The 23,100-nt window shown below is 41.1% G+C and overlaps 1 protein-coding gene across 4 annotated transcripts in view; it reads right to left on the bottom strand.

Moving 5' to 3' along the window:
• SEMA5A (semaphorin 5A) overlaps positions 1-23,100 on the bottom strand; it is a 492,799-nt gene that overhangs the window by 358,390 nt on the left and 111,309 nt on the right. For 2 of the 4 annotated variants that reach the window (XM_082622623.1, XM_082622626.1), the window contains exon 2: positions 11,428-11,522. The gene's annotated coding sequence lies outside the window, so the exon portion shown is untranslated. Of the gene's footprint in view, positions 1-11,427; positions 11,686-16,628; positions 16,696-23,100 lie in introns of those variants that run through there. The other 2 variants (XM_082622624.1, XM_082622625.1) reach the window with 2 other exon arrangements.

The following is a 23,100-nucleotide window of genomic DNA, read 5'->3' as shown; positions in this document are numbered from 1 at the left end:
AAAGCCCTACTGGTACATCTGCAGCCAAACCCCTGGTTTCAGGACGTGCTCTGCTGGGCCCCTGGCTACCATATTGGTTCCAGATGGAGTTCAAATACTGGAAGGGAGTTTGCCCAAGGGCAACACCACTGCATTTCTCCTTGGTGTTATTTGCTGGTACATGTGCTCACATGGTACTGGAGTGAACGATCATGAACCAAGCATGGTGCACTGGACATTTTCCAAAAGTGGACCAGAGTGTCTACTGAAACTCATGGGGACGCCCACCTTTGTCACTGGCTCACATGTATGTCACCATGCACATGACACATATTGTCACCGTGCATCTTTCTCTCCCCCACCCCATTGTCAGTTTCCCTTCTTTTAAGTAATAACAGCAGCATTCACGCACAGAGCAGTGCAGGAGGCTGTATGAGGTTCAACCTTTCTGTTTATGCAGCACCTCTTGATAAAAAGTTACACCATTATAATTTACCTGAATTATAATATTTGTCACTACCAATAATACCCAAGAGATATATGGTATTTGAACACATAGAAAAGGAAAAGGAGGCCCAGGAAGCATTTTTGACTTGACCAGGTTACTCATGTGCTGGAGAGAAGGGGAAATATTAAATATCTGACATCAAGTACCAAAGAGCAGACTTAGGATTTCTAATGCGCTGCTGGTGAATGTTTGCCTTCTGTGAAGGGAACTTTCAAAGGAGAATGAGGGCTTCCCTGGTGGTGCAGTGGTTGAGAGTCCACCTGCCGATGCAGGGGACACAGGTTCGTGCCCCGGTCCGGGAAGATCCCACATGCTGTGGAGCAGCTGGGCCCGTGAGCCATGGTTGCTGAGCCTGTGCGTCTGGAGCCCGTGCTCCGCAATGGGAGAGGCCACAACAGTGAGAGGCCCGTGCACCGCAAAAAAAAAAAAAAAAAAAAAAGGAGAATGAATGCTATGAAAAGACAGTGAGAAAGGATTCCTGACATAAGGAAGCAATGGCTGGGGGGTGAAGAAGAGCCTACACCCCTTATAGGAATTATTTTAAGCACCTTAAAGAAATGCAAAGGCTCTCTGATGATCTTACTTATAACCAGACCTCATCTATATCCAGAGCAACAGGCTTAGTGTTCATGACCCCAGATTCCCCAGTCTTCATACTTCTGCAAGCTTAATACCTACTGTAGGGCCATTTCTCAGAAGCTGCTTCTCTCCCTACCCACAGAGCCATCCTTAGCAGTCTGGTGGATACCCATCTAGATCTTTCCCCATGTTCACATATCACACACAAACATGGTACACGGACTTGGGGGATGAAGGTCTTTCTGCTTTATAACATGAGATCTACTTTTCTCGCTGATTAAGAAAATCTCTCCATGTTAACCAGGAGTGATTTAAACAAGTCTTTAAATTAGGCTGCATCATATCATAGGCATTCTTATAATCTAATTGATACATAATCTATAATCAATTGATACATACTCAATATTTGGGGTAGTTTTTATAGATTTTGGGGGGCAAAGGAGAGCACTGAAAACAAAGGTACTATAGACACCAAATGTACATACCCTTATACATGTATGCTGGTGTTTTCATTTTTATACTCTATATTTCCAGGAGTGGTAGCGCTGCCTCAAAGAATGTGTACTTTTTAAATAAGAATTGTCAGACTGCTTTCCCCAAAATATAAACAATTCACATTTCCCTCAGGAATGGGTGAGAGTCCTCTTTTATTAGCATCCTTACTACCAGCAGCAAGTGTTTTTTTTTTTTTCTTTTTCTTTTCTTTACGTGGGCCTCTCACTGTTGTGGCCTCTCCCGTTGCGGAACACAGGCTCCGGACGCGCAGGCTCAGCGGCCATGGCTCACGGGCCCAGCTAATCCGCAGCATGTGGGATCTTCCCTGACCGGGTCACGAACCCGTGTCCCCTGCATTGGCAGGCGGACTCTCAACCACTGCGCCACCAGGGAAGCCTTTCTTTTTTTCTTTTTTTTTTTTTTTTTGATAGTTGAAGTGGATGGAACATTATCTCACCTACTTACTGGACATCAGAATTTACTCATATGTGAATTGCCTATTCATATCTTTGCCCATTTTCTTGTGGGCTGTTTGAATTTTTCTTATCAATTTACATAGCTTTTTGTATATTAGAGATATTAACCTTAAGGCCATCATATGCTTTACAAATATTGTCTGTATGTGATACTCAACTTGTTAGATTGTTTACATTATCTTGTAGCATAGATAATTTTTTTAAATGGCAAGCAAATTACAGTCTAGTCCTTCTGTTGCCAAAAAAACAAGAGGAAATCAGCAGAGAATTCCCAGTCTGCAACTGCTAAAATTAAGACTCAAAAACCCACTGAAACATAAACTTGGAAAGGATCCAGTATAAATAAAATGACATGTCCAAAAGTGCACTCTTCACCATCAGCACAAACGTCATTTTTCCCCTTCCCTGGCTGAGAACAACATGACTACCCACACAGTCCATAATGTGGCTGGTCCTGCCTGCCCCCTGGGGTGGATGTTACTAAATGTAGCGCTATTTGTAATTCTTAAATCTGGGCAGAATTTTTGTTTGGGAGTTTTCAGCTACAAATACTACTCTGTGCTGTCCAGAGGATGGACTTTTTTTTTGATCAGAACAGACACATGGTATGCTTAGCTCAGAAACTATCTCCAGCATTGGGAGAATCAGGAATCCCAAAAGGAAAGCAGTGTAGCTGTGTATATGAAATGGGGGGAATTAGAGGGAGAAACTTCTCTCTGTCTCTTTAAAAAAGGTATGTGGCATCAGGGTTTTTCTCTACCTTAGAGATAAAGAAACGAGAAGGCTAGCGTGAGGTACAGTCCACCAGAGAACGGGTTCCTGACATTTTCATTGAGGGTTTGTTTTCCAGCTCTGTCATCTCCCAGAATTTTGCAAGTCATCAAGTCCCAGCCTTTTTCGTTAGGTGGTAAAGTGGGAGAGAAATATATTTATCATTTTAGCTGATCCTTGCAAGCATCTCTTAGTGTTACTGGGTTGTTTCATCTTGGTGAATTTTTATCGGACTCTCGGTATCAACAATAAAAATGCTGTATATTGTTTCTAATCCTAAAAACTGTGGAATAAAATTAGTCTTAAAAAGGATATGAAATGACACACTGGAAAAAGTAACTTAATCTTTAGTTCAGCTCATCAGTTTTAACAAGTGCTTGATCACTGTGCCTTACAAATTATGGGTGTCCTTTCCACAACGGTCTCTGTGTGGATTCTGGATGCTCAAACCCATTACTTCTCAACATACAGCTCTCTATCCTGGCTTACAGCAGAACACATCCATCTCGGGGAATCTTAATGGCCAGTGCCAAATCTTATTTTCACTCACTAGGAGAAATGAGAGTCCTCAACTTGACATTAATCGGCTCAATGCATTTCTCTTTGACAGAAATCAAAATTCTAAGCCACTGATAAAATTCTGGTGGCATCCTAAGATTTGTATCTTTCAGCCTTTTACAAAAGGTGTTAACAATGCAAGTGGGTTTAACTAGAATCCTTGCAGGGAATCAGACAATGAGTGGCTCTCTGGCCTGCATCATTATCCGCTGCATTATTATTAACAGCATGTCACAGAGTCTCTTACCCAGCACATTGCAAATATTCACAGGGATTCATTTAGTCAACAAATATGCAGATGGCTGCCAGAACTGACTTCAGAATGTGAAATTCCCTGGCAAAAACATTCCCCAGTCCTCCTAAATACTGAACTTTCACTAGCCCAAGGTCCCTGGAAAAAAATATATGCTTACAGTAATTAAAAGAGCACACTGAGGGATGAGGGAATAGTAGCACAACATTTTAATGTCAGAAAGTAGCATGTTGTGAATAAAGAAAACTGGGTAGGTTGTTAAAACCCACGTCACACCTTGCCCCGTGCCTCCCAAGACTCAACGGGCAAGAGACTGCTTTTGAGAAATGGTGGGAACCGGAACTGCTGATTAGAAGGGAAAAGCAAAATAAGGGCTGAAAAGAAATTACATTACATCACATACAGTTGACCCTCTTATCAGCAATTTCCATATCTGCAATGCAACCAACCACAGATCAATCTGGGGAAACTGAGGACCCACTGTATTCACTGCACTCCACCATTTAATATAAGGGACTTGAGCATCCTCAGAGTTGGATATCCGGGAGGTCCCAGAACTAATCCCCTGCAGGTACCAAGGGACTACTGTACTTCACAGTAAGAATATGACCTTATTTCCCATAACCAGAATGGCATTTTAGGTTACAACAGTGAAGAATTTTGCTGCTAACACGTTGAATGAAATCCTTCAAGGGGAGAATTACCTGTGGGACTTTTCTTCCCTTTTAAGATCACTTCTAAAGTATCAAAGCACTAGTACGTCAAGCGGAATATTGTGAAGTGCTCTCCAACGGATACCAGCCCCCTGCTCAAAGCCTCCAACGCCCACGGTTCTGCCCGAGGTGCCCTTTTACTCGCTACAGTCTCTCCTGGGTGAAAGGCCTGGACTTGAAATACTGTCAAATATGGAGGTGACTCCACAACACTGACCTCTGGTCCCAATCATCCCCAGACAGTCCAGAATCACATATATGACTGCCTATTCTCTCTGACCTTCAACCCCAGATTTACATGACCCTAGGAGAATCCCTGACTTTCCTTCCAAAATCTACACAAGTCCCCAGAACTTCTTTCTCAGTAAATGGTCCACAATCCAACAACCTACTCAAACCTAAAGCTTACTATGGCTCCTAATTTTCCTTCCCCTCTCCCCCAGTGCCCAAGCTGCCAGATTACCTCTGACCCAGCTTCTAGAAACATGCCGCATCCATCCAGTTTCTCCACCAAAACCCTAGACAGTACCACCATCGTGCCTCACCTGGTCCCCTGTGATGGCCATCTAGCTGGTCGTCCTCCTTCCCCTCTTGCTGCTCTACAATCCATTTTCTACATGGCGACCACGAAAATTTAAATGACAGTTTAGATCAGCTCGGTGCTTTGTGACCGCCTGGAGGGGTGGGATGGGGAGGGTGGGAGGGAGGGAGATGCATGAGGGAAGGGATGTGGGAACAGATGTATATGTATGACTGATTCACTTTGTTATAAAGCAGAAACTAATTAAAAAAAATTTAAAAAAAGAAACTGACAGTTTAAAAATGCAAATAAATCCTGTCCCACTGCTACTTCGGCAAAGGTTTCCCAATGCCCATAATAAATATCGAGGTGTCCTGTCCTGTCTTACAAAGTGCTATGCACCCTAACACATGCCCATCTCTTGCTCTCAATTCACACCACTCTCCCCTTCGCCACTGCACACAGGTGGCCCAAAGTTGCCCCCTAGTCACTGCCTATCATGTGACCCTATCTGGATTCTCCACATTGTACTATATGTTACTTCTTCGTTTATTGGGATGTCATTAGCATTTATAATCTAACTCTCCCCCAAAACACACATTCCATGAGAACTGGGAGGCTTCATATTTGCCAGTATATCACCAATACCTAAAAGAGTTCCTACCCTGTGTGTACTCAATAAAGATCTGTTTGGAGAGAGAGGGTGGGTGGACACAGGTTATTTCTCCTTGTCACTTTCCTTGAAATTTTCAAGAAAAGTGTTAGTGTGTTACAACAATAACAGAAACACAATTTCCAACCGGACATTAATTGGGGTGCCCCTGATGAACCCCGTGTACAGGAAGAGATGCTTCAGAGGCACCATGTGTTTATACAGATGTTTTATCCATGATGGATTTTTGTTTAAGTTTAACCACCAATCATGTGTTTTCTGCAAGGAAATTACACAGTGAGAGTGGGTACCAACCCTCAAAATACTTGCTGCCTCAGTGAAATAAAACCAAGATATTATGTGCAGAAACCTATAGCTGCTTTTAAATAACATTTAGGATACGTGGGTCTATTGTTTTATAATTCTTCTCTGTAATGGTCTGCCATGGGAGCTCCCTTGGTGACCATTATAAAATAAAGGGGGTAAAACACACTGTGGATTCAAAAGTTATATATTATTCACTGGGGTCGGCATCCGAGTAACTTCTAAATTACCTTAGCAAGTTTCTTAACCTCTCCATACCTTGGTTTACTCATCTCTAAACTGTGGATAATATTAGAACCTGCTGTGTATGGTTACTGAGAAGATGAAACGATATAAATAAAGTAGTTATACCAGTGCCTGGGATAATAAATATAAACAAATACTTTCAAGGAATTTTTCTGTACAGAGAAGAAGAGAATTGAGTCATAGCTGGAGGGTAAATTCAAGTCAACACTTCATTTATTTTTAATGGTTTAACGTTTGCATTCCTATTGGAATGATCCAACAGAGCGGGGAAAACAAAAATTGATGACGCAAGAAAGAAAGGGTCTTTCAGTAGAAGAGAAGGAATGGGATTTTGGTGTCCAAGCTGGAGTCTTGGCCTCAAGTAGAACTGTTCAGAATGGCCACCAGGTGGGATGTGTGATTGGCCAGTTGGGGCAAGAGCCTCACCATCACTGTAGCAAGGAGGTGACTTTCTATGCGAGGAGGAAGAACAGCTCTCAAAGGCTGTGAAGCTGTGAGCAGGTCGGTCACCTCCCCCCATCCCCCCAAAAAATTCTGAGCAATGACAAACAATTTAGATATACCCACCTAATTCCTCAACACTGGAAGTGGAAGATCTGATCACTATTTTTAGACATGGTGGTAATATGAGAATATGGTGGTATTTACTTCCCAGAATCTCCTGACCATCTTTCCAACCTTTGCTTTTTCTGCTTTGGTTTAACCAAGAGTGGTTACTGCCCAAGCTTTAAGCAAAAGCAAACGAAACAAAATGACTCTGCTCCCTTTGTGGCCTGGGAGGCTAAAACAGACACAAACACACATGAAAACCGCATGAAAGGCCCCAGTGGATAAAACATGAACTGATTAGTTTTGTAACCCTGCAGCTATAGAAGCCTTTCCAATACTCTGATCTGGAGACCACAAAGCAGGAAAACCTCAAGTCCCCTGAAATCCAAAAATCCAAACACGGGGTCATTTTTATGCCCTTTGGAGATCTCTGCCAAAAAAAGATCTTGAGCACAGTTTAATCAAGGGGGCAGTATCCTCTCACACACACACGTAAAGTTTCAAATCCAAGCAATCAACCTCACACACCCACGTAAAGTTTCAAATCCAAGCAATTAACCTCACACACCTCTGCCCCTCAAATCGGTGTCTGAGAATGAACAGTACACATATGCCATTCCCAGCCCAACTTAAACACAAAACAAAGGAAAGAAAATGGATTCTGAACTTCACCACACATCTGTGACTCACAAATATTTATAGTAGTCACAAAGCCGGGACAATAACACACTTGGCAGTTACTCACCTAAACAAGCAATTAAAAACGGCCAAAATCCCGACAGGGAAGAGAACAGGAGAGAAAGCAAGGTTTCCCCAGCTCCCTAACGGGAACTCCGATGCCTCCTCGCGTGGATAATGGAAGCAGACAATTCTCCTGTCCGTGGACTTGGCTAATGTGGAGTGAGATGCACACGACAAAACAGATCAGATCTGCATGGGGCCTTTCCAGATCGCCTCATGGAGGTTTTCCATCTGGCTGACTAGACAATTGGACAAGAATAATAAGATGTGGAGACCACAGCTTTAGTATTCCAGACTTTATTGAGAACGACAGGCTAAATCTTGATCCCCAAATACGACCACTCAGTGTGTTTAAACAAGGGCTGTACCTTGTGTCAATAATATACATAGAAATGCATTGCAAATACCACAAAATAGAATTCCTATCAGCACAGCAGCACCACCTGAAACAATGACAGAAAAAATCAGAATTTTACAGCCAACAAATCTAGAAAACTAAGGAAAGATGGAGACTTGAGTTGGGGTTCAATCTTTCCAGGTTCATGTCATCTCAGAAAGAGAAATCTAGCTAATTCTCTATCTTTTGGAACTTATAAACTATGAAACCATTATGGTAGGCACATGAAAATTAATAACAAAATAAATATTTTAGGTAAGTGCTTTAAAGTCAGCAAGTGAAGACATCAACCAATACACATGAGATTCAACCAGTGTTGCCTTGGTCTTTCAGATGCACCACAGAACATTTAATGCAAACACCAAAAGTTAGGAACAGAAATGAAACAAGAGGAAAAACACTGAGATATGACTTAATACTGCTCAACATAATGAGTTAAGTTCTATTAAATAAAAAATGTGAAATACAGCTGTTAAAAAAATAGGTAAAATGCAGAAGTTAACCATTCCCTAATCAAAAGAGGAAAGTAAAAGAATGAAAGAATTTCAGTTGTCTGGGTGTAAACTTGGTCTCTATTTGTAGGATGAAGTAATGTGTCATTGAGATCTCTCATTCCTACAAATATTTTGATTGTCTGAATATATTCCTTAGATTAACATTGTCAGATAACTTTTGTCAGAGAGTTAAAAGAGAGGCAGAATAAAACTATGAGAATAATTACAAAAAATGATAGCTATTCTTAAATAACTGAACTCTTCCCTGAATGAAAGAGTTGAATATTTTTAATAACATCAGGAGAAAGTAAAGGAAAAATTTTATTAAATTTCTAAGCACTGGTGAAACAATTATGAAGGAACTATTTGGCAACACTAAAATAATCATCTTTAAGCTTAAAAGGATAAAGTTAACAAGCAAATAGAGTGGGGGGAAATGACAACAAAGGGTTAACATTCATAAAAATAAATTCTGTTAATATCTGTAAGAAAATACTGAATCTCAAGAACTAAATAGGTATAAAATAAGGACTAACAATTCTGTCACACATCTAAGTTCCCTTTCTCCCTTCTACTTTCTCTCTCCCTCTCTCTCTCCCTTCTCAAAAAATGGCTAATTATCACAAAAAATTTTTACAAATCTACCAAATACCATAATGACTAAACAATAGAACATATAAAAGGAAACAATATTATTAAATTGATTAAAAAATTAATGATGATAATCATAGTAAGGTTTTAGCAAAACAAACTCTCTGACATATTATTGGTGAAGTATAAATGTCTAGGACACTTCTGCAAAGCCGACTGGCAATCTGATTAAAACTCACTGGCTCTGAAATAGCAAAGCAACTACAGCTATTCTGACTTAATGAATTAACCTTCAATTTTTTTAAAAAAAAGCTTTATAATAATAACTGATATTATGAAGCATCTACTTTATGCTCCAAAATTTCTACTCTTCATAAGGTAGTGATAGTGTGAGGTGTAAAAAAACAGAAAGCAGCAGTGGAATCCAGGTGTCTGCTACACTCCCCTTGTCATGATCCTTTCACATTGTCTATGATTTTTGTTAACTGAAAATAATATATACCTCCAGCAAAGAAGAAGCAGTAAATTACTTTATAGTGCCTTTACATGATACAATATTATGATGCATTAAAATGAGATTTATTAACAATTTTCAATAAGATGATATAGGCAAAATTTTATGTCCAGTGTTATTTCAACTCTGTAAAACACTCACAAAAGACTACATTAAGTGACAGCAGTGATGGTCTTTAGTGGAGGCATTATGGGTGAATTTTCCCCTTCTTTTATATAGTTTCCATAAGTAGCATTCACTATTTTAATCCTTTTTTTCATATTTTTAAACTGCAAAAATACAACATTCCTGAGAAAATTTTAGATAGTGAATATATGGCTCATAAGGGGCAAACACCCTCAACCCCAGAGATAATCTACTGAGAGTTTGGTATGTACTGATGTATGTTCTAGCAGACTTTGTAACACATAGGCACTTGTGTGCAGAGACGGTGTGTGTGTGTGTGTTGAAGATGAATGGGATTATATTGAATATATTATTCTGAAACCTGCTTTTTCCAGTTAATAAGGTACCATACACAGCTTTCCAATACTTCTATAATCTGAATTTTACTTTTCATATCATTGCCATTAAAGTGAAGAACACTTTTCCATTACTTGTGGAACAAGTACCAAGGGACAGTGGCTCTGGAAAAAGGCGCATCTACAAAAGTGATCCTACATCAGGCTCACGGGCTTGCTACCATTACTTATTTCTATGAAAGAATGAGCGAACGAATAGGTCAGGTCCCTGTTTAAACTCCTTCAAGAAACACAAATTAATTGGCTTTGCTTTACCTGTCTTGCTAGATGATAAGCAGTGAGGTAGAGAGCCAAACAAGTCTTGAGGTGTCAGAAGTATCCTTTTGTAAGAAAAAGTTAAACAAAAAGCAAACCCACTTCATCTGATGTATGTGGCCAAGGGTATGGCCATGTTATCTCATGATTTAAGTATGTCCATCTTGTTCAGACTTGACACTTGTAAACATCTGCTTTTGCTCAGAATAAAAGATGAAGATTTGATACCAGAACACTTCTGTGCAACATAATTATAAAACAGCCCAAGATAATTGCATATTTGCCCTAATATGTATAAGTAGCAGCATGTATAAGGCTACAAAATAAAAATGTCACATTTAGAAATTATATGGAGACCAAAATAGGAAATGTTATCTGAACTTATTTTGTAAATGAGCTATACATTCTGGATTACCAAAATATTCTTGATCAGGCCCTGTTTTGAGCAGAGCTATAGTCTAGGTGCTTGGACTTAGACTAATACACTAGGGGCATGCCGACCATGGAAAGCATTGGAACACCAAATGCACTCACTCCAAGGAGTAGGTTTTTGCAGCTACAGTAGACTTCATTAAAAGTGGGTTATGATTAAATTCTGAGCATCCAAGCTAAATTTTGTTAAAGGACTCATACCTACTGGCCACTAAAGCACTCTCACTCTCTACACTGGGATCTTTGAGCACTGCATGTAGATCAGGGCTCAATGAACTACAGCCTGTGGGCCAAATCCAGCTCAGCTTGACAACAGTCTTTGTAAATAAGTTCTACTGGAACACAGCTACGTTTGCTCATTTACATATATCATCTGTGGCTGCTTTAGGCTACAACACAGAGCTGAGTTGGTGTAACAGAGATGATATGGCCAGCAAATCCTAAAATGTTTACTACCTCACCGTTTTCAGAAAAAGTTTACCATCTCCTGATACAGACTGCTGCTTGAAAAACTGATTTCTTACTATTTATTGTGAGCTTTTCTGTAAGGACCTGAGTGTTTCCAGTACAGAATAAACGTGTGTCTGTCCTTATTCTCAGGAGCCATTTTTAGTGCTAAGAGGTAGTACTGGGTCAGGGCTTAGAACATGGGTTCACATCACAGCTCTGCCTCTGACCGCTTGTGAGATCTTGAGCTGATTACTTAACTTCTCTGTGCTTTCACTTTCTTTCTGGAAGCCTGCTCATTTATTCACTGCCATTTTTAACAACAGATATAAGTGATGCTCATCAACCATCACAGTACCTCAATCTATAAAACTGTTGGCTTCTTCATTTCCCATTTGAGTGTCCGACTTACCAAGGAGGGAAGGGATGGAGCGTTTCCTTGATCATGTATCACACAAAGGATCCACAGTCACTCGGGCAGTGCAGCCCAACTCTCACACACCAGTGCTTCAAAAAAGAAAAGAAAAAAAACAGAGATTCTATTAACCCATTTTAAAAGAGGCCATGGTCATTTTTTATCGATTCTGGAAATTTCCATGAATGCCCTGCACAACCAGCTGCTTTGGCACTGTAAGGCTTAGCACAGAACAACAGAACAACTTGGAAATCACAAATGTGACAGCCCTAGCCTCGTATCCCATGCACCAATGGACTTCTTTCTTCAGAAAAGAAGAAATAAAAATTCAAATGTTGTTAATATATGAGAACAAATCTCATGAAACTAATAAAAGGACCATCATTTCACACCTGTTTGAATTACTTTTAGCAGTTTGAACATCAAATTCAGACAGGTTGTATGAATCTACCCGTTTTATGATGGCTCTTTCATTCTGTTTTGGGGAATATATAGTACCTTAAGTAATGCATTTCAAGAATAGGAGATAAAGGCAGAAGGTATAAAATAAACTATACTAGATTTTGAGCTTGTATTTTTATTTACATATTAATTTATTTGATGCACAACATGATAACTTTATTTTAAAAAGGAATTGTAAACCATAAAAATAATTCACTTTACTAAAACCAAGTAAAGTTATCCAATCTGCTCATTCAATTTAACACATAAAAATCCTGAAAACTTGATATCGGATTGTGATGAAAAACTACCAGAAAGCACCAGTCTCCCTAGAACCATGTATGCCAGAAATTGAAGAAATGAGTTACTTTCCATTTCATATTCAAAAAGGAAATTTGTCCATTACTATGTAACAATGCCTGTCACTTCACATACTACAATTTGGGGGCTCATGCTTTTTCTGGTGTCCTAGTTCATGTAGTTTCTTTCTACTCTCTTCAATCCACAGTTTCTGGCTGCCATAAACCTCAAACACACTAATGTTGCCTATCCCAACACAAACACTTGAGTAGCAGCTGAGGATGATGATGAGAAAAGGGGGAGAAGAAGTTCCCAGAACATTCTGGAACAGTCTGGCTAACCCTCTTTGCAATGATTCCTACACTGCCTACTTAGTAATTATCCAAAGGCCATCTGCCTGAAGAAGATCAACTGAATTACAACTTCTGGAAATTTATAAGATTTTCTATCTGCTGAAATGCCATTTGAAAGTCCTGAGTTTCAGAGGTGAGAGGGCAGTGGCTGGGTGACAATGTCTCTCTATGAGGCTCCTGGCCTCCATGAGGTGCCTTTGGTAAGTTCATGGGAAGCAAGTGGGTGATCCAACATATTCAGAACTTATTCAGAACTGCCCGGGAAGGTGCCCACAGCCCAGGCACACTCATGCACTGCAGCATCACCGATCCCTGTGAGGTCCCAGCTGAGTCTTTGAAAATCTGTGACTTCATAGTTTGGAAAGGAGGAGGTGCCGATGCAAATCCTTGAGGCCAAAAGAGGAGTAAGGGAGCTCTCCCCAAGGTAAGAAGGCACACTCAGCCCAGGAAAAATTCCTAGGAGCAGCCAATTCCTTTCTCACAACACCAATAATATCTCCTTTGGGTGTGGCAACAAATATGTTAGTTGGGGCTTCTTTATTAAACAGCATGCTTGAATACAACAACTTCCTCTCTTGAGCCCTGAAATCTATTTTACAATTAGTATTAAAATTTCGTTGTATTTGTTTATCTCTTAATCAAAATTTAACTAATAAAGTTGGACAGGTCCACTGGTTACTGCCATGAATACCCAGCAATTCCTACAGACTCCCATGTGTCAGAATTAAATTAAAAACAGGGCTGCTAATTAGGTCTGGAGGCTAAGCGCCCCCATCCCCCCTCAGTGAGATCATAAATTAGCTGATGTGGCCTCTCAACTAGGACATCCAAGAGTCACGCCTACAGAGAATGGCCAGCCTCTTAAATGGCAAAGGACACAGAGGCCAAAAAACACATTGGAAGAATCCAGAAGCATTGACGCAACCCCACGACAAATACCACAGGAAGAGAACATCCCTGCTGAATCCAGGCAAGGACAGCCTGCAACCTGGACAGCCAGACACTCCAGGCCCAAACTTCAGACTTCAAAAGTGAGTCCCTTCCTTGTGAAAAGGCAACACTCAAGGCACAGAATGCCCATAGAGAGTTCACACAGCTTGGGGGACAACAGGACTCCCTTTAGAATCTGAAATCTAAACCAGAAACTAGTTCCAGCAGCAGGATCCAGGGACATACACCCTGAAAGGCTGTAACTATGCCTGTAGTTACATCAAAGGTGAAAAGCATATTTTACCACCTTGGCCCATGACAGCCAAGCAAACAGCATCAGGATCTTCTACTATGGAGGGTAAACCCTTGCCTGGGTAGGCATGCCACCCCCTAAAGGAATATATACCATTCAACATGACACCCACGTGTTTTAAGCAGTGTAAGGTCAGGAGCGGAAACCACAGCAACAAAGAAGTGACCTTGAATAGGCTAAGCTGAAGTCACAGATATTGGCCCTTTCAGGTCTGGAAGCTGAGCTCTCCCACCCTCCCCCAGTGAGGTCATAAATTAGCTGATGTATAAACCATAAATCACTGATGTATTTTCCAGAAAACTGAGGGAAACTTCAAAAGGTTAAGAAGCTACAAAGCCCCAGAGGGTCATCTCAGACTGAGGTTGGAATATTTTAAAGTGGATATTTAACTCCCCATTAAATAAGAAACTGCTTATGTTTTATTAATATATATAAATGTCCCCATTTGACTCGATTCCATATTACCCTTACTATTTTCTCTTTTACTTAATATCAACTTTAGTAGAAACAATTCCTGTGTCCTCTGCCTCATGATTCTCGATTAGAGCCTCACCACGGCAAAAAAGCCACCATCAGGAATGTGTGGACTAGCTGGGGAGTGCGCAAGGCCAGTCTATCTGAAAGGCCACTCCCATGCACAGCTAAGTTGTAAGAAGGCTCAAAGGAGCAGCTCCAAGGAGCTAATAGACTAGAAAAGCAGACAATGAGGGCACGTTAACATGAAAAAGAGAGGAGACTTCATCCAAAGGAAGAGAGTGTCGTGGAAGCCTCAGTAAAATGCCAGGATGAGAGTGGTATTTAGGAGAATCAATATGGCAGCTCTGAAGAGAATAGACAAGAATGGGAAGAACCACGGGTGAGAAGCTGCCACAAGAGAGCTTTAAATTTTAAAATATTTTTTAAAAGACTATAAATCATAGCCCATTTTTGCCAAACATTAGTTGTATAGGAACATCAGTCTAGAAACTGAGTGTGGACCCATGAGGAATGAATGTCTTTGAAATTAAGACAATAACAAACTCTGAGCATCAGAATCTTCTCACTAGGAATGAAGATACAAAATAAGTAAAGGATATTGTTGTTCCCTCCCTCGTCCAACACCGCTCAGAGGTGCACAAGGAGTTGAAGAAAATGGGTTGACTGTCTCTGTACACGCCATGCCACTCCCCTTCCCAACACGGTCCCTAACTTTGCGGTCCTGCGTGAGGTCACCCCTGACAGTCTCTGCCGTTCCCTTTCAAACACGTGTGCCTCGATGGATGGTGCCTGGAGAAATCAACAGCAGACACTGAGGGTAAAGAAAGACGCTGCCTGAAAGTGAGGAAGGCTCCTGTGGGCTGGGAGGGTCATGAGAATCCCCCAGGCATCCAGAAAAAGAAAAGTGCCGGCAACAGGAACAGGGAAAGGGGCAGGAAAGCAAAAATGGTAGAGTGGAGGGGGGAAGAGGGAAAGAAGAAAGAAGGACACTTAGAAAAGCAGGGTGGGGGGAAGAGAAGTAAATACACAAGCAGCAGCTTGCAGAGACACTGGGGTGCTCTGAAAGGTGCAGACTTCTAAGGACATAAGTGATCGCGGGCAGGCTGGGCTCCAGGCAAGAGGGAGGAGGGCACAGCCTCTGCTCCTAAGTTCCTAAGCAAAAATCCCAGCATTCAAGAAAGCAACGTGAAGACTGAAGACGAAAAGCCAAATGCACATAAAGCTTGAGGTGATGAACAAAGCATCTGGGAAAGGCAGCGGTCTGTACAGGGCCATTCTGAGCGTGCTCTGGGGAGCGGCCACCTGCCCCTCCCCTCCGGGCAGATGGTGGCTGGTGTCAGGGGCTGGTCCACGGGGCCAGATCTCCCCAGATATAAGACAACGGCCAACCACTTTACACTTAAGATGGGGTCAGGATTCGCATTTTGAAAAGTGTTTTGTTTTTAAGACAGGTCTGTTGTTTGTTCAATATCCCCATCCAAACATTGAACATTATTTGACATTATGATGTATAAATGCTGAAAACAGCATTAGAAAAGTGATGAGGTGGCCCAACTCTTAGGATTTTTTTTTTCTTTTTGGAAAGGTGTTCCTTCACCTCGAGGTTTGCCCACACTGGCCAGTGTTATGGAATCTGTGCTGCGCCCCAGTCAAATTCTGTTTACAAACAGTGTCTGAATTAAGTAGCGTTCCATAGGGACAACATTAGTGCAAATAGCTGTGGCTTTAGAAGGTTAGAGATCTTACACAAACATGCATGATACAACAAACGTATGGGGAGAAAAAAACACATGTAAAATCTTTACAGTTGTAACTATACAACAATATTGTATCTGAAAAAGCAAAATGAATGTTTTGCCTTACTTTCCACGTCAGTATACACGGCCAACCAGACAGTTTCCTGCATCACAGTTGGGTTGAGCATGTATCAAAGAATGGCATACATAATGCCATCATTGCATGTAAAAGTCCTGTCCTCAAGGAATTCACCCTTTGGCTTGCCCCAAATCAGAAATCATCTCTTTAATAACCAACTAATTCATTTCTATACAAATAATGCCACATATTGATCAAGGCCACTTAGTAAAAAATCTCTTTGATAATTATCTCACCTACATTTAGAAAATACAAGTACCAAATGTCACCATTTCCCTTCTTTAAATTTCTGGCTGTCTTAGGGCCAGAGTAGGAACCCCTGGAGACCAGCCCTAGCAATGGCCGAGGCTTCAAGGACAGTGTGGGGACACAGGACCTCACATCTGGGTCATTTCATGACACAATCATCTGGCTCTGAGACCAGCAGAGGCAAACCCTACTTCCCTGAGCAGAAGAGACACTTCTGACAGTCATATCCAAAGAGCAAGATGCACAAGGAGAAGACATACCCTTCCTGCTTGGAGTCTTCCCACACAGATCTGCGCCGAGACCCCTCTCTCCATCAGCCAGTCGTCACTGCGAAATGCGATGATTTAGAAATATTAGACACAGCTGAGAACTACAGAAAAGGGAGGCGGAAATTGGGGATTTCATTTCTCAAAGCATTGACTAATCCTAACAACATATGGGAAGAAAGAAACCCAATTGTTTTCCATTTTGTCTTCCTGCAGCTCATCCTTTGGTGAGTATTTAAAGCTGGTAGGAATTGCTGACCTTGGAACAAATATATTGCCTCAGTAACTGACACAAAGCTTGTATAAAAAACTCTTTCTATTCCTCTGTTCCCACACCAGACAATAAGATACGTTCTGAGCTGCCAGGAGGCATGGGAGCAGAGAGAAAGAAAGAGCAAAAAATGACAACTTTATTCAAGTAAACAAGTTGCCTAAGACTAAGCGACTGCTCAAAATGAGTAACTTCTAAGATCGGCTCTTAAGGACACCAACATCTCCGAATGGTGACTACTTTCTTCTTTCTGCTGCCATGTGCCTAGTTTTCAAAGGACAGACTCACTTTTCACGCAGGCAGTTTTGAAGCTCTTGCACAAGTGGTTAATTTGCATGGGCAGTTGGCCTCTCAGCTTTCATTTTGACAGCTAAATTGATCTGTCCTTTGTAGACTAGAATATCATTACCCAGAAAGAGAAGGCTGTCTGAGGCTTTTTGAAAAATCTGGTCTCTCAATTCCTACTTATTCGGAACAACACACTCAACAAGACTACCCTGTAAGCAGTAGCTTGCCCACACAAAAGAGATCCAAGATTCAACTTGGGCTCGAAATTCAAGATTTAATTGTAACATCAAGATTTAACTCAAAAAATTACTTAACTACTGTTGCTACTTCTGTTAAAGCAAACAGGACGGGCTTGGGTTCTTAAATCAGCCCTTTGGTCATTACATAGGAAGAAGGAAATGCCTGCCACAGATTAAACTCACAACTGACACCAAAACCTTCTCAGCACGAAGCTGAGCTAAGGCAGACAAAGGTCTCATGCAAGAGCATGAAGGAGAAGATGGTTTTTATCCCTGGAAAGATAGCAGATTGTGAAATTCACAATGAACTGTTACTGAAATGGCAATGGGGTAAATCACTCAGAAAAAATATTTTCCTAAAAGAAGAACAGATAGAAGAAGTCTTTTGGAACTTTCCAGCTACAAAGGATGCTCTCTCTCCAGTTCAGTAGAGAGAAACATAAAGATGTTCTCCTTTAACTCGGTAAGGACAATCAGATTAGTACAAACCCATACAAGCCAATCCAATATGCGTGCTGGGCTGTGTCAGTTCTGGGTTCTCCATGTCTTCATTTATTTTATGTGCCCAGACTTTAATGCTGCTGTTTTACATGGGATAGAGCAACCTGGGCCAAGCAAATCATGTTTTGATTTAACAGGGAAACTATGCCCTTGTTTTTTGGCTTAAATCCAGCAAATGCACTGAAATCATTTCAGAACATTCATATCTCCAAAGGCATGAAGAATAATGGACATTTACTGGCTGTATCAATTCACATTCCCAGAAGCAGTGCAAGAGGGTTCCCTTTTCTCCACACCCTCTCCAGCATCTATTGTTTGTAGATTTTTTGATGATGGCCATTCTGACCAGTGTGAGATGATATCTCATTGTAGTTTTGATTTGCATTTCTCTAATGATTAATGATGTTGAGCATTCTTTCATGTATCTGTTGGCAATCTGTATATCTTCTTTGGAGAAATGTCTATTTAGGTCTTCTGCCCATTTTTGGATTGGGTTGTTTGTTTTTTAATATTGAGCTGCATGAGCTGCTTGTAAATTTTGGAGATTAATCCTTTTTTAGTTGCTTCATTTGCAAATATTTTCTCCCATTCTGAGGGTTGTCTTTTGGTCTTGTTTATGGTTTCCTTTGCCGTGAAAAAGCTTTTAAGTTTCATTAGGTCCCATTTGTTTATTTTGGTTTTTATTTCCATTTCTCTAGGAGGTGGGTCAAAAGGATCTTGCTGTGATTTATGTCATAGTGTTCTGCCTATGTTTTCCTCTAAGAGTTTGATAGTGTCTGGCCTCACATGTAGGTTTTAATCCATTTTGAGTTTATTTTTGTGTATGGTGTTAGGGAGTGTTCTAATTTCATTCTTTTACATGTATCTGTCCAGTTTTCCCTGCACCACTTATTGAAGATGCTGTCTTTTCTCCATGATATGTTCTTGCCTCCTTTGTTGTAAATTAGGTGACTATATGTGCATGGGTTTATCCCTGGGCTTTCTATCCTGTTCCACTGATCTATATTTCTGTTTTTGTGCCAGTACCATACTGTCTTGATTACTGTAGCTGTGTAGTATAGTCTGAAGTCAGGGAGCCTGATTCCTCCAGCTCCCTTTTTCAGGAGAACAGTATGGAGGTTCCTTAAAAAACTAAAAATAGAACTACCATATGACCCAGCAATCCCACTACTGGGCATATACCCTGAGAAAACCATAATTCAAAAAGAGTCATGTACCAAAATATTAATTGCAGCTCTATTTACAATAGCCAGGACATGGAAGCAACCACATATATATATAATGGAATATTAGTCAGCCATAAAAGAAAAAGAAATTGAGTTATTTGTAGTGAGGTGGACGGACCTAGAGTCTGTCATACAGAGTGAAGTAAGTCAAAAAGAGAAAAACAAATACAGTATGCTAACACATATATATGGAATCTAAGAAAAAAAAAAGGTCATGAAGAACCTAGGGGTAAGATGGGAATAAAGACACAGATCTACTAGAGAATAGACTTGAGGATATGGGGAGGGGGAAGGGTAAGCTGTGACAAAGTGAGAGAGTGGCATGGACATATATACACTACCAAATGTAAAATAGATAGCTAGTGGGAAGCAGCCACATAGCACAGGGAGATCAGCTAGGTGGTTTGTGACCACCTAGAGGGGTGGGATAGGGATGGTGGGAGGGAGCGAGATGCAAGAGGGAAGAGATATGCGAACATATGTATATGTATAACTGATTCACTTTGTTATAAAGCAGAAACTAACACACCATTGTAAAGCAATTATACTCCAGTAAAGATGTTAAAAAAAAAAAAAAAAAGACGAATAATGGACATTTAAAACCTGCTGAAATCAGTCCCAATGACTTTGTTGGGTTTTCCATTGTCAAAGGTGGGCTCCAAGACTAAGAAAGAAGACAACTCCTTTCTTCATTACTGCGAGAGGCCAAGTTGCTCAGAGATGCATTTGTTTCATGCTTTTGAGGCTATAGCAGGATTAACACTATATGAATCTCTGGGTGTGTTGCATAACCCAAAATCTACTTCTGTTCTATTTGCCAGCCTCTCAATATAAATTAGTGATAAAAATAATAAATAGGCTACTTTGTATTGAACCAGATGGTGTCTAACTTTCCTATAAACATGGCTGTGTTTAGTGTTTATACATGTAGGGGACTAAAAAGATTTTCATTTCTTTACATTTGGCAATGAGTCATGTCACCCATTTCAGCACAAACTGTACTGAAACTTCTTCCCCAGAAAGAACCAGCATAGCTTCACTAATGTTTAAAAACAACCATGTCAGCTGCCTTAGATTAGTCATGAGGCCATTCTTCCCATCCTGCAGCCTCCAGCAAGGACAAGATCTGATCAAATCGGACTCACTAAATGGAACCAGAAGGCCGGGTGCGTCCTGATGCAAACCTGCTGTAGAAAAGACACTCCTTTTTGTATGAATCAAAGATGCTTTCTCCATTTGCTTTGCAACACATTAAACATGTCAGCCCACGACCCTGACTTAAGGGTGTCCCCCCTACCTGCATCTCTTTCCCCATCCTTGATTAGTGTCACCATGGACCAAAATATCAGACCTGGGACAGGAGTGTTGAATAATGGGGAAACTTCTGCGTTTACTGACTATTAAAGGAGCCACAGTCAACTGCTAACCACTGCGTTCAATACAAACCCTGCTCCACTGGACTAAGTGGAAAGGAAACAAGACTGGTTTGAAAGACAGGCGGCCTTTTACAAAATTGTGTTCCATTATTTTTCCATTGACAAGCTCTACCAGCAAATGTGACAACACAGGGAGAGTGATCCACGTCATGTCTGACCCATACAAACCCCCAGTGACTGTTTGCCTTGTCCCTTCTCCCTGCCTCCACCACGGGGTGGGTTTGGGTTTCCTTTTCATAAACTGTCGAGAAAACAAACCCCTCCTCTTTTGGATGGACAGGATGAAACTGACCACTGCCATTGCTTTCTTTTTTTTTTTTTCTTTTGATTTTTCAAGCTACTGAGAAAGTAACTCCCCTCCTTGTGGTACATATGAAGTTTATTTATGAATCTGAATCAAGAACTCTGTATTTCTTGCCCTTTTGGATTATATCTTGTTGGCTCAACCTCGTCACTCAAGCCAATCATCCTAAGAGCCGTTTCTGCATCCCAGCTGGTTCTCTGAAATCCACGTGTCCCCTGTGTCCCCATGCAATGCAGTCACCCCTCCTCTGTGACCAGGACACCCAGTGCCCGCCTCTGGTTATATCATATCACCCTCTGTTGTTTATTTGTCTGCTTCCCCCATCAAGGGCACTCATCCTGTCCTATTCAACTTTGAGTCCCCAAGCCCAGGCTTAGGTAGATGGGCAAACATCCAATAAGGTTTCCTTCATTTTACTTCCAGGCGTGTGCAGATGATAATGGACCCATGGACCCGGGGGAATAATCCTAAAGTCATCTTCTTGAGATACTCTTCCAACTCGGCATCACATCATCCAGTCTGACAGCAATCAAAATCACCCAGAAAAACAGAGCACACCAAACCTAGGTGGGGTTGAGATGCTGCCTGGCCCTCCTCCAGGTCTAGAAGATGCCAGGCACTCAGCAGGTGCCAGGGTAGGAGATGGTGGGTGGTGGCTATGTGGGAGAGAAAGTCTTGAGGAAAGGAAGTCACACCTTCCTGGACCAGTGGCTTGAGGCTTGCCTTGATCCCATCTCTGCTCAAAATAAAGTTCTCCTTTCACCTCTCTTTAGAAGGATTTCAAGTCTCAGAGGCAGCTTTCTGATGTTACTCCTACAGGTCTGGGTCCCCTTTTTTACATCCTGTTTATGCTCTTGTAAGATCCTAACTTATCCCAGACTCTCCTGTGCAAAGGAGCCAAAATTGCTCTCTTCTTATCTATGAAGCTGACTGACATATACAAGGGTCCTTCTGCAGACTCCCTGGGGGAGCTGCCTCCATTCCCCCCAAAACCTCTCTAGGTGCTCAGAGATGTCCCCATAGAAAGATGGCCACTCACGTGCACAGAGTCAGGACAGGAGAACAAGGCCAACCCGGTGGCCAACAGTGACCAGTCAGGAAAATGTCTTTCCTTAGTGATATACACATTATTTTTTGTAAAGCGAATGCTTATACTGATAATTCCCTAAGTAAACCCATTTTTCACAGCTATCAGGTGAATTGCTAAGTAAAAATTACTCTAAGTTCTGAACTAATTGTATTCATTTGAACTGGAGTGTTTCCTACATAGCAATTCTGCAGCGATTGATTAAAACAAAATCCACAGTTCTTTGTTCTTGGGCTTCCGTTCTCTCTATAATCACGGGTTTCAGGCCCCTTCACCCATGCAGTGTCCTGAACATACTTGACCCTTGGCTGATGGTCTGCTCACCCTATGTCCCTTCTCCCCAGTTAACTGCAGAATAAGGAAGTATAAAGCGGCTCCCTTTCACCTTCTAGTTTTCCATGTCATACATAGCTTTAGAAAACATGCACGTGCTCTGGACAACATGAACATGAAATTATGACGTGCTTTTTACCCAGTTAAAAACTTAAAAGCATCTTAGATAATTTAACACCAGAAAATCAATCTGTGCTTAGGGCTATTTTATGCTTGACTTTAAAATGTGCATTTTAATCTCAATGTTATGTTTTTTGACTCCGTTCATACTTAGGCCTACAGAAGTGGTACTATTCCATGAGGGTAATGAGCCTAACAATTGAATCCAGCTTTAAAGAAAGGTCTATATGACTCTAGTGAAGAGGACAAAACAGTGATACAGAAAATAAAGTCAAGTGACAGCAGGATACAGACTTGTCCTTGCTTTGGGATTTTGTTTTTCAAACTATATACTCATGTGAAAATAAGACATTCTTGTCACATCAGGTTTCTCATCCACGTCCCCTCTCTTGGACCAGCAGACAGCTAGCGTCTCAGCACAGTGTTAGTGCAAAACCTGTCTCTCTCTCCTCACACATCTCACCAGAGGAACTACCATCTAATTATGGACCATCCCATCAATGCAGCCGTCACTGTGAACATCAGGGAAATTAAACCATAAACAGAACCCCTCATTCACATGGAAAGCTGATAGCAATGTGGGAAGATGTGATAAGACCCGTTATTATTCTTGGAACAAAACATCTTGCCTTGTTGGCCATTTACGTCGTCATGTGCTTCA

This window comes from Mesoplodon mirus (assembly GCF_964341445.2).
Source record: "Mesoplodon mirus genome assembly, chromosome: 5".
Classification (NCBI taxonomy): Eukaryota; Metazoa; Chordata; class Mammalia; order Artiodactyla; family Ziphiidae; genus Mesoplodon; species Mesoplodon mirus.
This window is presented reverse-complemented; position numbering and strand designations above follow the sequence as displayed.